The sequence below is a fragment of the Rhinoderma darwinii genome (genome assembly GCF_050947455.1).
Source record: "Rhinoderma darwinii isolate aRhiDar2 chromosome 11 unlocalized genomic scaffold, aRhiDar2.hap1 SUPER_11_unloc_8, whole genome shotgun sequence".
NCBI classification, from domain to species: Eukaryota; Metazoa; Chordata; class Amphibia; order Anura; family Rhinodermatidae; genus Rhinoderma; species Rhinoderma darwinii.
The window spans coordinates 428,949-444,807 of record NW_027461860.1 but is presented as its reverse complement, the minus strand read 5'-3'; positions in this window follow the sequence as shown (position 1 = coordinate 444,807).

The following is a 15,859-nucleotide window of genomic DNA, read 5'->3' as shown; positions in this document are numbered from 1 at the left end:
ATTTTTTGCGGGACGAGCTGTAGTTTTTATTGTTATCATTTTTTGGTACATATGACTTTTTGAGCACTTTTTATTACATTTTTTGGTAGAGCCAAGGTGACCAAAAGACTGCAATTTTGCAGTTTAAAATTCTTTATTTTTCACGGCGTTCACCGTGCCAGTTCAATAATGGTATATTGTAATAGCTTGGACTTTTACGGACGCAGCGATACCAATTTTGTGTATTTTTTTTATTTTTTTACATTACTTTAGAGAAAAAATGTGAAAAGGGTTTCTTTTTGGACTTTAAATATTAAATTTTTTCCACAAATAATAACTATTTACTTTTGTTTTTACATATTTTATTAGTCCCCCTAGGAGACCTGAACCACCGATCGTTAGATCACTGGTAGAATACACCGCAATACTAATGTATTGCAGTATATTGTCATTTTTACAGGCTCCTGTAACAGCGCGATCGCTGTTTCTGTCTGTCAGTCCCGGGTATCAGCTGTAACACACAGCTGACACCCGAAGTGTATGGTGCGGGCTCAGCGCGTGAGACGCTCCACATATCATCCCCCACACCACGACATGCTATTAAGTCATGGTGCACCAAGGGTTTAATGCGCAGCGAATGGTGAAGAGTGAAAATTACAATTTTCCACTGATGTGGCATTTTAGTGCACTATATGTTATGCCCAGTTTGTGCCACAAATACCTCATAAAATATTAACCGGGTTCTCCAGGGTATGGCGATGCCATATCGGTGGACTTAAATGGCTGTTTGGGCACGTTGTAGGGCTCAGAAGGGAGGGAGCGGCATTTGGCTTTTGGAGCGCAGATTTTGCTTGCCAGTTGTTCTGTTTGGCGTTTTGCTGCCATTTCAGTTTATAATGTGGGGGCATATGTAGGCTGGGCAGAGTACATCAGGGGCATAATAAGAGGGTATAATAATGGGGTAAATAAATAATAATTCATAGATGTGGCCAGTGTCGCACTTATAAATCGCGCTCAATCTTATCCACTTTTGGAACGCTCTGCACATTTTGCATCGCCATAATCTGTTAGCCGGAACATTTTTTTATTTTTTCACCACCGGAGCCGTGTGAGGGCTTATTTGTTGCGGGACAATCTGTAATTTTCATTGGTACCATTTTAGGGTACATGCGGTTTTGTTGATAACTTTTTATTCCATATTTCAGCAAGCCAGGTGACCAAAAACCATCAATTCTGACAATGATTTTTATTTATATTTTACGGTGTTTACCCTGGGCTATAAATGACCATTATACTTTATTCTGCGGGTCGTTACGATTACGGCGATACCAGATGTATATAATATTTTTATGTTTTGCAGCGTTTGTGCAATAAAATAACTTATTTAGAAAATAAATGTATTTTCTGTGTCACCAATTCTGAGAGCCGTAAGTTTTTTATTTTTCAGTCAAAAGAGCTGTGTAAGGGCTTGTTTTTTGCGGGACGGGTTGTAGTTTGTATCGGTACTATTTTGGCGTAGATGCGACTTTTTGATCACTTTTTATTGTATATTTTGGGAGGGGTGGTGACCAAAAAATAGTGATTCTCGCATTGTTTTTCGTTTATATTTTTTGCAGTGTTCACCGTGTGGGAAAAATAATATTATATTTTTATAGTTGGGGTCGTTACGAACGCGGTGATACAATATGTGTACTTTTTTTTACGTGTTCATTTTTTTCCTATAATAAAACACTGGTCCTCATAGGCTTCTGTACATGGCAGCCCGGAAGCCATTTTCTGGCGTCCGGTTGCCATGGGTACCATCGCCAGCCCCCGTGATTTCACGTGGGGGCTGCCGATCGGCACCAAAATCCTTCGATGTGGCGATCGGAATCGACAGCCGCATCGAAGGGGTTAACTGCCGAAATAAGCGGCGATGTGCCGCTGATCGGCAACGGGGAATGCAGGGCAGACACCCTGCACAGTTAACCGCCGCTGCGGTGAAGCGCCGCGCGGCGGTTAACTGTCAAAGCACAGACGTAACTGCGTCAATGTGCGGGATGGGGTTAAAGTACATTTTTAAAATGTATTTTATTGTCTCATTGGGGGGGCATACAGTCTGATTGGGGGGAGGTATGGGTCTGGCAGGGACCTTTGCCTTGTTACGCCCCTCAGAGATAAATCTGGGCCGCACTATACATATAGATTTCTGCTATAATTGACATCAGTTACTGGCGCAAATTATAGTAAAATTGTTGCCCGTTTCTGCTAAGCCCCGCCCATTTTTTGCCCCCAAAAATATCGACATTTGCGCATTTTGTGTATTTTCTACGCTAGTAAACTGTTGTAGAAAGGTTAATATATTCCCCCCAAAGGCTACAGACCGTAATACAATATCTTAATGTAAGGATGTGTACACTTAATTGTGCAGCAACGCTTGTTGTCTCCATTCTATGTCAGTGTGGGAAGTAGATGTCCGGCCTTATGATTTTGTGATATGTGATAGACCCAGAATCCCAATCACCAAACCAAAGAATGCAAAATAAAGACACAAAACATTATAATTGGGTGTTAAATGGTCAAAACTTTTATTATATTATATGACCAAACCCAAAATGGCAAACCTCCGACTCACGAAGAGTCACCCTCCAGCACGCAGGAAAGGAAAAACCCCCTGTGGGGGAAACCTCTAGGGAAACCATGGCTGGAGGATTGCCCTTCCTCTGGGCTTAGAAGGTGCCAAAATATCATTTGTAGCAGAATTTGTACGTTTTCTCAGATTTTCAAGGAAAGACAATACAATGAACGAACGACATAAAACACATAAATCGGCTGATCTGGTTGGCTAGTCGGATGTCTCTCTTCCTGGGCACCCATTAAAATGAATGGGCGATCCACGAATGAATCGGGTCCTCCAGATGCCTCCTTGTAGCACCTGTCTCCCCTCTGGCTAATAGGGGGGGATCTCCTGCTGGAAACCCCCCTCTACTACAGACAACCCGTATGAAGAGGATGGCATCACTGTGATGAAGAAGTGGTCTGGGGTGAAGGGTTTCCCTGCTAGAACCTACAAATTACATCAGGTCGGCATTGGTGGGGAAGTCAAGCTCAAGGTCCTCAGTCCCATCCAATATGGCGCTGAATGTGGCAGTAAAACCTTCTAATATGGAATCTTCTTTATGTCATAAACATTTGTATTTATGACATCAGCTCTTTCATCATCATTACTGCAGGAGTTTATTACCACTGCACAACTCATACATTGTGACGTCACCCACAGTGGTCTGAAGTGTTAACCCTTTAATGACTGGCAGTGTACTTACCACAGAGGCCATAAAGCTGAATAGAACATATCAGCGGCCATAAAGGAAAAGGGATAATGCAGGGAGCATCTCCGCACAAGAACTATCCATGATAAAGGGTTCTCCAGGATGAGAGAACTTGTCTGCTTTCTCCAAAAACCAGCACCACACCTGTCCATAGGTTGTGTGTGGTATTACAGCTCATTACCATTCACTTCAATGGAGCTAACCTGCAATACCAGATACAACCTGTGGATAGGTGTGGTGCTGTTCTTGGAAGAAAGCAGCCATATTTTTCTAATCCTGCACAGCCCCTGTTAGAAATAGTTCAAAAAAAGGGGGGAGAAAATAAATTTAAAAAAGGTAAAAAGAGGAACTCTGAGGTAAAAGAAATCAAACTAGACTGAAAGGAGTCTGCTGGAGGTGCCAGATGGAAAGACAGATTTCTGCAATGGGGACCAGATGAAATGTATCTTGAAGGGGGGCTTCAGAGAGTGGGTTTTAGCACCATAATCGTAGCGACCCGCAGAATCAAGTTATCATGCAATTCATGCCACCCGATGAACACTGTAAACTAAAAACAGAAATGGCGGAATTACAGGTTTTTTTTTAATTCACCCTACAAAATGTAGGTTTTTTTTTACATTTTTTTTTAATACATTATATGGTACATTAGGCCACAGGGTAAATTCCACGTAAACAGCGCATTTCATTGGTTAAATGTTTAACCCCTTAGTGACCACCAATACGCCTTTTCACGTGAGTCACTAATGGGCTTTCGGCTAGGCTGACACCTTTTCACGTCAGCCTAGTCTAAGTCCTGCACGGGTCTCCCGTGCAGGCTGGAGCCGGGGCTCAGCTGTCTGATGACAGCTGAGCTCCTGCTCCAACACCCGCGATCGAAGTTTACTTCGATCGCGGCCGTTTAACCTGTTAAATGCTGCCGTCAATAGCGACCGCGGCATTTTACTTTGTTTACAGAGGGAGTGAGCTCCCTCTGTCACCCATCGGCGGCCCGCAAATTCAATCGCGGGTCTCCGATGGGTTGTCATGGCAGCCGGGGGCTTGATAAATGCCCCCAGGTCTGCCCTGGACATATGCCTGTTAGGACGCACCGGAGCCAAAAGCCAAATGGCGCTCCCACCCATCTGAACCCTACAGTGTGCCCAAACAACAGTTTCCTAAAATTTTGGGTTGTGTGTCTCCAGTTGCATAAGCTGGGCATGACATATTTGCCACTGAAATGGCTTATCTAGGGAAAAATATACATTTTTACTTTGGACCATCAGCAGCACAATCATTTATGGAAAAGACCTGTGGGGTGAAAATGCTCACTACACCCCTTAATAAATGCCTTGAGGGGTGCAGTTTCCAAATGGGGTCACTTCTCAGGGGTTTCTTTTTATTATTTCACATCTGAGACTCTGCAATTGTGATCCAATACTTTATAAATCGCCAAATTAGACCTCAATTTCGCATGGTACGCTTTCACTCCTGAGCCTGGTCGAATGTCCAGGCAAAAGATTAGGGCCACATGAAGGGTGTTTCTAAAACCAGGAAACCTAGCATAATTATTAGAGAACTGTCTTGTTATGGTGGCACAAGCTGGGCACCACATATTGGCAGATCTATGGAAAAAAAATCCCATTTTCACTCTGCAACATCGAGTGCACACTAATTTCTACAAAACACCTGCAGGGTTAACATGCTTACTACACCCCTAGGTAAATGCATTGAGGGGTGTAGTTTCCAAAATGTGGTCACTACTGGGGGGTTTCCACAGTTTTGGTCCCACAGGCGCCCAGAAACCAATCCAGCAAAATCTGCACTCCAAATGGCGCTCCTTCCTTTCTGAGCCTTGCCGTGTGCCCAAACAGCAGTTTATGACCACATATGGGGAATTGCCGTACTCGGGAGAAATTGCTTTACAAATGTTGGGTTCTTTTTGTCCTTTATTTGTTGAGAAAACAAAAAAATTTGGGGTAAAGCTACGTCTTATTGAAGAAAAAGGATTGTTTTTATTTTCACTGCCCAATTCTAATAAATTCTATGAAACATCTATGGGGTCAAAATGCTCACAATACTCCTAGATGGATTCCTCAAGGGGTGTAGTTTCCTAAATGGAGTCACTTTTTGGGCGTTTTCATTGTTTTGTCCCCTCAGGGGCTTTGCAAATGCGACATTGCCTCCGCAAACCATTCCTGCTAAATGTGATCTCCAAAAGCCAAATAGCGCTCTTTCCATTCTAAACCCTGCCGTGTGTCCAAACAGCCCTTTATTACCACATGGGTACTGTTTTACTCGGGAGAAATTGCTTTACAAATTTTGTGGTGGTTTTTCTCCTTCAGTCTTTGAGGAAATGAGAAAAAATTAGCTAAAATTACATTTTCTTTGAAATAATTTCGATTTTTATTTTCAGGGCCTACTTACAATAATTTCTGCAAAAAACCTGGAGGGTCAAAACGCTCAGTGTACCCCTAGATAATTTCCTCAATGGGTGTAGTTACCAAAATGGGGTCACTTGTGGGGGGGTTTCCACTGTTTTATCCCCTCAGGGGCTTTGTAAATGTGACATGGCCTCCGCAAACCATTCCTGCTAAATGTGAACTCCAAAAGCCAAATGGTGCTCTATCCGATCTAAGCCCTGCCGTGTGTCCAAACAGCCATTTATTACCACATGTGGGGTATTGTTTTACTCGGGAGAAATTGCTTTCCAAATTTTGTGGTGTTTTTTCTCCTTCAGTCCTTGTGGAAATGAGAAAAAATTAGCTTTAATTTCCGGGATATTAATTGGTGTCATGGTTCGGCTTCAACTGCAAAGGGGAGACATTTCCTCAACCTGTTGCAGGAAAATTTTATGGGCCAGTTTGTGGAAGACCCGACTAGAGGTGAAGCTCTGTTGGATCTGGTCATTTCTAATAATGCAGATCTTGTTGGGAATGTCAATGTTCGTGAAAACCTCGGTAACAGTGATCACAATATAGTTACATTTTACCTATACTGTAAAAAACAAACGCAGGCTGGGAGGGCAAAAACATTTAATATTAAGAAAGCCAATTTCCCCAGGATGAGGGCTGCAATTCAGGATATAGACTGGGAAGAACTAATGTCAAATAATGGAACAAATGATAAATGGGAGATTTTCAAATCTACTTTGAGTTATTATAGTGCAAAATGTATTCCTATAGGTAACAAGTATAAACGACTCAAATTAAACCCCACATGGCTTACACCTTCTGTGAAAGGGGCAATACATGACAAAAAAAGGGCATTTAAAAAATACAAATCTGAGGGTACAGCTGTAGCCTTTGTAAAATATAAAGAGCTTAATAAAATCTGTAAAAATGTAATAAAATTAGCAAAAATACAAAATGAAAGGCAGGTGGCCAAGGATAGTAAAACAAATCCTAAAAAATTCTTCAAGCATATAAATGCTAAAAAGCCAAGGTCTGAACATGTAGGACCCCTAGATAGTGGTAATGGGGAGTTGATCACAGGGGATCAAGAGAAGGCAGAGTTACTAAATGGGTTCTTTAGCTCTGTATATACAACAGAAGAAAGAGCAGCTGATGTAGCCGCAGCCAGTGCTGTTAATATATCAGTTGATATACTGAATTGGATGAATGTAGATATGGTCCAAGCTAAATTAAATAAAATAAATGTGCACAAGGCCCCGGGACCAGATGGGTTACACCCTAGAGTTCTTAAGGAGCTTAGTTCAGTTATTTCTGTCCCCCTTTTCATAATATTCAGAGAATCTCTAGTGACTGGTATAGTGCCAAGGGACTGGCGCAGGGCAAATGTGGTGCCTATTTTCAAAAAGGGCTCTAGGTCTTCGCCGGGTAATTATAGACCAGTAAGCTTAAAATCCATCGTGGGGAAAATGTTTGAGGGGCTATTGAGGGACTATATACAGGATTATGTGACAATAAATAGCATTATAAGTGACAGCCAGCACGGTTTTACTAAGGACAGAAGTTGTCAAACTAACCTAATCTGTTTATATGAAGAGGTGAGCAGAAGTCTAGACAGAGGGGCCGCTGTGGATTTAGTGTTTTTGGACTTTGCAAAGGCATTTGACACTGTCCCCCATAGACGCCTAATGGGTAAATTAAGGACTATAGGTTTAGAAAATATAGTTTGTAATTGGATTGAGAATTGGCTCAAGGACCGTATCCAGAGAGTTGTGGTCAATGATTCCTTCTCTGAATGGTCACCGGTTATAAGTGGTGTACCCCAGGGTTCAGTGCTAGGACCACTATTATTCAACTTATTTATTAATGATATAGAGGATGGGACTAATGGCACTATTTCTATTTTTGCAGATGACACCAAGCTATGCAATATAGTTCAGACTATGGAAGATGTTCATGAATTACAGGCAGATTTAAACAAACTAAGTGTTTGGGCGTCCACTTGGCAAATGAAGTTTAATGTAGATAAATGTAAAGTTATGCATCTGGGTACCAACAACCTGCATGCATCATATGTCCTAAGGGGCGCTACACTGGCGGATTCACTTGTTGAGAAGGATCTGGGTGTACTTGTAAATCATAAACTCAATAACAGCATGCAGTGTCAATCAGCTGCTTCAAAGGCCAGCAGGATATTGTCGTGTATTAAAAGAGGCATGGACTCGCGGGACAGGGATGTAATATTACCACTTTACAAAGCATTAGTGAGGCCTCATCTAGAATATGCAGTCCAGTTCTGGGCTCCAGTTCATAGAAAGGATGCCCTGGAGTTGGAAAAAATACAAAGAAGAGCAACAAAGCTAATAAGGGGCATGGAGAATTTAAGTTATGAGGAAAGATTGAAAGAATTAAACCTATTTAGCCTTGAAAAAAGACGACTAAGGGGGGACATGATTAACTTATATAAATATATTAATGGCACATACAAAAAATATGGTGATATCCTGTTCCTTGTAAAACCCGCTCAAAAAACAAGGGGGCACTCCCTCCGTCTGGAGAAAAAAAGGTTCAAGCTGCAGAGGCGACAAGTCTTCTTTACTGTGAGAACGGTGAATCTATGGAATAGCCTACCGCAGGAGCTGGTCACAGCAGGGACAGTAGATGGCTTTAAAAAAGGGTTAGATAATTTCCTAGAACAAAAAAATATTAGCTCCTATGTGTAGAAATGTTTCCTTCCCTTTTCCCTTCCCTTGGTTGAACTTGATGGACATGTGTCTTTTTTCAGCCGTACTAACTATGTAACTATGTAACTATGTAACTATGTAACTATACATCTTCTTTGAAAAAATGTAGATTTTCATTTTCAGGGCCTACTTCCAATAATTTCTGCAAAAAACCTGTGGGGTCAAAACGCTCATTATACCCCTAGATAATTTCCTCAATGGGTGTAGTTTCCAAAATAGGGTCACTTGCGGGGGATTTCCACTGCTTTGTCCCCTCAGGGGCTTTGTAAATGTGACATGGCCTCCGCAAACCATTCCTGCTAAATGTGAATTCCAAAAGCCAAATGGTGCTCCATCCCTTCTAAGCTCTGCCGTGTGTCCAAACAGACGTTTATTACCACATGTGGGGTACCATTTTACTCGGAAGAAATTGTTTTACAAATTTTGTGGTGCTTTTTCTCCTTTAGTCCTTGTGGAAATGAGAAAAAATTAGCTAAACCTACATTTTCTTTGAAAAAATGTAGATTTTAATTTTCACGGCCTGCTTCCAATAATTTCTGAAAAAAACCTGTGCGGTCAAAATGCTCACTATACCCCTAGATAATTTCCTTGAGGTTTGTAGTTTCCCAAATGGGATCACTTTTGGGGGATTTCCACTGTTTTGGCACCGCAAGAGCCCTTCAAACCTGACATGGTGCCTAAAATATATTCGAATAAAAATAAGGCCCCAAAATCCACTAGGTGCTCCTTTGCTTCTGAGGCCGGTGCTTCAGTCCAGTAGCACGCTATGGCTACATATGGGATATTTCCTAAAACTGCAGAATCTGGGCAATAAATATTGAGTTGCATTTCTCTGGTAAAACCTTCAGTGTTATAAAGAAAATTGCATTAAAAATTAATTTCTGCAAAAAAATATGAAATTTGTACATTTCACCCCTACTTTACTTTAATTCCTGTGAAAAGTTTAAATGGTTAACAAATTTTCTAAATGCTGTTTTGAATACTTTGGGGGGTGAAGTTTTCAAAATGTTGTGACTTTTTTTTGGGTTTCTAATATATAAGGCTCTCAAAACCACTTCACAAGTGAACTGGCCCCTGTAAAAGTAGCTTTTTGAAATTTTCTTTCAAATGTGAGAAATTGCTGCTAAAGTTGAAAGCCTTGTAACGTCCTAGAAAAATAAAAGGATGTTCAAAAAACGATGCCAATCTAAAGTAGACATATGGGGGATGTTAGTTATCAACAATTGTGTGTGGTATAGCTGCCTGTTTTACAAGCAGATACATTTAAGTTGAGAAAAATGCAAATGTTTGCAATTTTTCGCTAAATTTTGGTATATTTCACAATTAAATACTGAACATATCGAGCAAATTTTGCCAGTAACATCAAGTCCAATGTGTCACGAGAAAACAATCTCAGAATCGCTTGGATAGCTAAAACCATTCCGACGTTATTACCACATAAAGTGACACATGTCAGATTTGAAAAATGAGGCTCTGTCAGGAAGGTCAAAAGTGGATAAAGAGGGAAGGGGTTAAGATATTGTATTACGGTCTGTAGCCTTTGGGGGGAATATATTAACCTTTCTACAACAGTTTACTTGCATAGAAAATTCACAAAATGCACAAAAGTCGACATTTTTGGGGGCAAAAAATGGGCGGGGCTTAGCAGAAATGGCCAACAATTTTACTATAATTTACGCCAGTAACTGATGTAAATTATAGCAGAAATCTATATGTAGAGAAGAGGAGAGATTGATCCAGCGCTAGTATAGGTTTAAAAGGGAAAAACACGTCCCATGTTTATTGTAGAAATGATTAAAATTGGAAGGGAGACGCAGTCCCAAGGCAAAGAGTAGGAGAAGTGTGGGTGAGTGCCCAAGCCACAAGCTTGGGCACTCACCCACACTTCTCCTACTTTTTGCCTTGGGACTGCGTCTCCCTTCCAATTTTAATCATTTCTACAATAAACATGGGACGTGTTTTTCCCTTTTAAACCTATACTAGCGCTGGATCAATCTCTCCTCTTCTCTACTACTACATACTGCGGGCCGTCGCGGGGATCCGACTGACGCTATCTGAAGACGCAGACCGGTGAGCTGGAGGTTTCTCTTTGTTCCTATACTACAATAATCTATATGTATAGTGCGGCCCAGATTTATCTCTGGGGGCGTAACAAGGCAAAGGTCCGTGCCAGACCCATACCTCCCCCCAATCAGACTGTTTGCCCCCCCAATCAGACAATAAAATACATTTTAAAAATGTACTTACCTCACCGCTCCGATTCTCCCTCCCGGATTCCCTCAGGCTGTTACAGCAGGCCGAAGCACGTAGAAAGTACAGATGACAGGCCGCGTTGCAGCTAAAAGATGCGACACATTTATTAAACTGTTTAATAGGACTGGTGTATGAAACGGCAGTATTAAAGGGAATGTGTCACTAGAAATTTTATTTTATTTTTTTCAGTTAAACAGTTAGTATATAAATGATTACACATTGTTTTAATTTTTTTTAATTTTTTCACAAGTCAGGAAATATTATAAATTAGATTCTAATTTATAACATTTCCATGTGCTGGTCACTAGAGGGAGCAAAATTGCAGCATTGGCATGTGGTAAAGCAACCTCATTGCCTTATGCTGCAAATTTGGAGTAGACACACTCGCTTTAGTGCCCTCACAGAATCCCCCCTCCTTTATCCTGGCTAGTGCCAGGAGAAAGGAGGGGGTTGAATGTTCAAACTTCCTACACTGTGTGCCGCCATTTTCTGAGCTAATGCACAGTGTAGAAGGAATAGATACAGTGCTCAGCAGACAGTATAACACTAAGGCTGGGTTCACACGACCTATTTTCAGGCGTAAACGATGCGTATTATGCCTCGTTTTACGCCTGAAAATAGGGCTACAATACGTCGGCAAACATCTGCCCATTCATTTGAATGGGTTTGCCGACGTACTGTGCAGACGACTTGTCATTTACGCGTCATCGTTTGACAGCTGTCAAACGACGACGCGTAAATTGACTGCCTCGGCAAAGAAGTGCAGGACACTTCTTTGCCACGTAATTTGAGCCGTTCTTCATTGAACTCAATGAAGAGCAGCTCAAGATATACGAGCGTCACAGACGCCTCGTATATTACGAGGAGGAGCATTTACGGCTGAAACGACGCAGTTGTTTTCTTCTGAAAACAGGCTGTCATTTCAGCCGTAAATTACAGCTAGTGTGTGAACATACCCTAACAAACACACACATCACATACACAAACATAATTTACCTGCTCCTGCCGCCGCTGCCGCCTCCGCCCTACCGCTCCTAGTCCTTGCATCTGCGCTGCCTTAAACATATGGCCGGAAGCCGCGACCGGAAGTCGTCATCTTACTATCCGACTGTGGCTTCCGGTCCACATGAAAATGGCGCTGGATGTCGCTCTACCAAAGACCTTCCTTTTGGTCTGTGTGGGAGCGGCGTTTGCGCCGTTCCCACACAGATGGTGTATGCTATAGTGAATGGAACGGCATCCGTTCGCATTCTCTATGGGGATGTATGTGCCGTATTCCATCTCTGTATGTGTCGTTAATGGACAGATACAGAGTTGAAAAAAAATGGCAGCCCCCATAGAGAAGTAAAAGAAAGAAAAAAGTAAAAAGTACAACACAAAAGACAAATAAATACAATTTATTTTAATGACATACTAAAAGCAATATTATATATATAAAAAAAAATAAAAATTCATGACACCTTCCCTATAAAGGGGTTTTCCACGTTCTGACAACTGATGACCTATCCACTGGATAGGTCATCAGTATATGATCGGCGCGTGTCCGACACCTGGACCCCGCACCGATCCGCCACTCCAGCTGCCTCCGGGCACCGGACAAAACTGCCGGAAGCAGATGGCTCCGGTCAAAGAATAGAGGCCGAGCTGCAGTTCTGCCGAACGGCTGCTATGCAGTGATCTGAGCCATCTGCTTCCGGCAGTGTTGTCCATTCCCCGGAGGCAGCTGGACTGGCAGACCGGTGCGGGGTCTGGTGTAGTAACGATTGTTTGCCCCCATACATTACCGATGATTGCTCCTTGTGACACGCTGTATCGTCGATTGGCGCTGGTTTTCATGGTCAGTATCGGGACGTCTAAAAGGACCTTTATTTCCTCAGACACCAGACTCCAGTCTACAGACACCACCATAACTAGGCATTGGAACCAACCCTTCCACCTTAGCGGGTAAAGATTAACCCCTTAGTGACCAGCCCATTTTAGGCCTTAATGACCAAGCTATTTTATTCGTTTTTCTATAGTCGCATTCAAAGAGCTATAACGTTTTTATTTTTTCGTCTACATAGCTGTATGTGGACTTGTTTTTTGCGGGATTAGTTGTGCTTTTTAATAGCACCATTTTAGGGTACATATAATTTTTATATTAACTTTTATTAACCTTTTTGGGGGGGATTATAACAAAAACCTGAAATTCCGCCATTGTTCTATGCGTTTTTAAATTGACGCCGTTCACTGTGCGACGTAAATAACATGTTACCTTTATTCTATGGGTCGGTACGATTACGGCGATACCACATATGTGGAGGTTTTTTATGTTTTGCGACTTTTGCACAATAAAAACACTTTTGAACTAAAATTATTTGTTTTTGCATCATCGCTTTGTAAGAGCCGTAATTTTTTTATTTTTCCATCAATGTAGTGATTTTTTTGGGCTTGTTTTCTGCGGGACGAGACATAGTTTTGATTGGTACTGTTTTGGGGTGCATGGGACTTATTGATTCATTTTTATTATGACTTTTTTGGAGGGGCAATGGAAAAAAATTGCAATTTCGCCATGGTTTTTTGCGTTTTTTTTTTACGGTGTTCACCTTGCGGTTTAAATGACTTATTAACTTTATTAATGGAGTCATTACGGTCGCGGTGATACCACATATGTGTACTTTTTTTTTTTTTTTTTACACTTTTACTAAATAAAACCACTTTTTATGGAAAAAAATGATTTTATTTATTTTTTTACTGTACTTTTTATTATTAATCTTTATTTCACTTTGATGACTTATTTTATTAGTCCCACTAGGGGACTTTACTGTGCGATCTTCCGATCGCTGCTATAATGCTCTGGTATACTTCGTATACCAGAGCATTATTGCCTATCAGTGTAAATCTGACAGGCAATCTGTTAGGACGTGCCTCCGGCGCGTCCTAACAGGCATATATCCAGGGCAGACCTGGGGGCTTTTATCAAGCCCCCGGCTGACATGACACCCCATCGGAGACCCGTGATTCAATTTGCGGGCCACCGATGGGACCAGAGGGAGCTCACTCCATTTGTAAACAAAGTTAAATGCCGCGGTCGCTATTGACGGCAGCATTTAACGGGTTAAACGGCCGCGATCGAAGTAAACTTCGATCGCGGGCGTTGGAGCAGGAGCTCAGCTGTCATCAGACAGCTGAGCCCCGGCTCCAGCCTGCACGGGAGACCCGTGCAGGACTTAGACTAGGCTGACGTGAAAAGGTGTCAGCCTAGCCTAAAGCCCATTAGTGACTCACGTGAAAAGGCGTATTGGTGGTCACTAAGGGGTTAACCATCTAAAAGGTTCATATATACACATAAGGGCTAAAGGTGAAAACACAGAGGTGCTCACCATATATCCAGCGTATAACTGTGTCCTCCAAATCTTACGGAGCAGGAGTTGTTCTAGATTCCTGTTTATATCCCAGACACGTTCATACCATTTTAGACAATGAATCGACATATCGCAAACTTGTGGCGAAACCAAGCACCGCATTTAAAGAATCTTTAAAAAATCTGTTAGAAGAAGGAATTGCATTAGGAGTATTAGCCAAGAAACAGGCAGAATACTTACTGATAGAATTCCCTATTGTTCCCATATTCCATGGGATGCCAAAAATCCATAACTTTGCATGGTCTTGAAACTTGGGCTCTCTGTGACGTAGCTGGCTAGTACCCCTGCAAACAGGCCTGCCATCAGGGTAGTACCGCTGGTACTACTGTCAGGGGCCTGGCCAAATAGTAAAATAAAGTGGGCAGCCGCCGCTCATCAAGGTTATGATCAGCGGTAATTGGTTTGTAGAAAGGAATGGGACCCATGCAGGGGCCAGAAGCAGCGGCCAGCTCCGCAACTTGGTGAGTGACTCTGTTTTAAAGCAGTAGATTCAGTTTAATTATTTTTTTATGTTGCCCCTTCTCTCCCACCTTCCCACTGGTGTCCCTCCCCTTCCCCTCCCCAGACCCCGGTCAAGCGTCATATCCACTCTGGCCCAACTCCCGCCTCGGCCACCTTCCGTTCTCTTAGCCTACTCCTCCGCCCGCTCACAGAGTCAATGGCACTTTGCGTCCTGCTCCCATCCCACGACTTTCCGTTGCCACCTTCCAAATCCCCTAATAATGGGGGACCCAGATGTATTTCCTCAAATGGAATTCCACTGACTGTATGAGACCCAGACATTTCTGATGGCGGGCCTGCCTGCATAACACATATTCCGGCAATCAAGGCAATGGAATTCCACTGACTGTATGAGACCCAGACATTTCTGATGGCGGGCCTGCCTGCATAACACATATTCCGGCAATCAAGGCAATGGAATTCCATTTGAGGAAATACACCAGGTATTCCAAATGTCTACAAGAATTTATTTTAATGTCAGTGGAGTATCTGCGCTCACAGAATTACTTGTACCTTGATAGTTTTATTTTATTGCAGATAGAAGACGCCCTGATGGGGTCAAAATTCTCCCTCTCCATGGACAATTTGTTTATGACCTGGTGGGAGAACAACATTTTTTCAGACGCTACATCGACAATGTTTTTTTGTTTAAGGGTCGTGATGTGGCGTCTGTACCACCATTTATGGAATACAATAAAACCAATACATTTAATTTAGAATGTTACAGGCTCGGCATCCATGGATTCTGTTACCTTCTTCGAGATTATGTTACAGGGGAATTGTAATACAGAAAAGGAATCATTTTGTGAACCCTCTTCGGGCACTGCCATCCTTAATGCTAGGAGCTGTCACCCAGCTCACACCATCTAGGCAATACCTACAGGGGACCTTATAAGAAGTAGGGTAGCCTGCTCAAATGACAAGACATTTCACAACCAATGTATAAATATTGACCGTGGATTACATCTTACAGGATATTAACAATGGATGTTAAGAAGGGCATCAAAACAAAGGACACAAGAATCCATCTTGTTTAATAATAAATACTGAAGCACGAGAGATCAATTACCGGTTTCTTCAACGGCATAGAGCCAAAAGTTTGGAGAAATATCAAAAAATTATTCAGATAAAACGAACCCATGTTAAATCCGGATCCAGTCCTGACACAAATTGTGTGTAAAGGCTGCCCTTGGGTCACCTAGAGGATGAGATCTCTTAGTTACATGTTGTCACAAGTCTTTTCTACAGTGTCGCTAACAACAAAACGTGACTTTCCCAAAATA